A 1,147-nucleotide genomic window follows, 5' to 3' on the forward strand; every position below is an offset into this window, starting at 1 on the left:
GAGCGCCCCGGCCGGGGCAGTGGGGAGAGGGCCAGGAGGCCGGGGTCGCTGTGGGGGAAGCAGGCGGAGGGAAGCGTGTCTCAGGTGGGATCAGGGAGCACGGGGCGAGACGTCGGGGGCTGCTCCTTCCATCGCTAAGCTCAAGGCTGCTGCTTCTACCCTCCACCCCGTAGGGAGCAGGGGACTCGAGGGAGGGGAACGGCCCCCGCACCACCCTGTTGGTAGTAGGGGAGGGTTTGGGACTCGACCCCCCAAAAGCTCTGGGGCAGAGGTCAGCGTGGCTCGCGATTTAAGCCCCGTGTAAATTCCAGACGCAACATGGCGGCCCGGCAGTGACTGGGCAGCAGCACCTCGCCCTTGTAGCTGGATTTTCCCCCTACATGGAGCCAGTGTTCAGTGTCTCAGATCTGGTGTCTAAACCCTCGCATTTAGCAATTTCGACAATAGGTGAATATCGCGATCATTAGAGAGGGTCTGACTGGGAGATTTTGTGGAGGGTTGTTTTTTTGGCGGGGGCGAGTAATTGAGAGGAATGAGAATAAGGTTAAGTTAATAGCGCAGATTGTCCACTTCTGAAGGGCTAAATAAAATGACTTCTAAGTACCAGTTAAGAGAAGGTTATTTTCCCAGTCTGTTCAATGTGAGATACTAATCTGGCGGGGGTGGGCACCCTTATCTTACAGAAAAGTTTGTGGGTGAAAGGTGATTATCTGCTCCGGATAGAGAAGTGTGTGTGGTGGTGACGGGGGCTGTCTTGCGCTGCCCGATTAGAGAAAATTCTATGGGTTTGGGGTCATCTGTTTGGATACTAATCTGGCGGGGGTGGGCACCCTTATCTTACAGAAAAGTTTGTGGGTGAAAGGTGATTATCTGCTCCGGATAGAGAAGTGTGTGTGGTGGTGACGGGGGTTGTCTTGCGCTGCCCGATTAGAGAAAATTCTATGGGTTTGGGGTAATCTGTTTGGATTTCAGGTGGTCTGTGCCCTGAGTAATGCTAGTGTTGCGTGCGTGTTTAGTTTATTTCGGCTAGAGAAGTTTATTGGTTGAGGATGGGGAAGAAGAAATTCTCCCTGACTGTAGAAACTGCAGCAGCCTGTAGGATCCTAACATGGCGTCTGAAAGGCACATGATATAAAAAGAAGGGAAA

The sequence above is a fragment of the Buceros rhinoceros genome, unplaced genomic scaffold (genome assembly GCF_000710305.1).
Source record: "Buceros rhinoceros silvestris isolate BGI_N320 unplaced genomic scaffold, ASM71030v1 scaffold21723, whole genome shotgun sequence".
In the NCBI taxonomy this organism is placed as follows: domain Eukaryota; kingdom Metazoa; phylum Chordata; class Aves; order Bucerotiformes; family Bucerotidae; genus Buceros; species Buceros rhinoceros.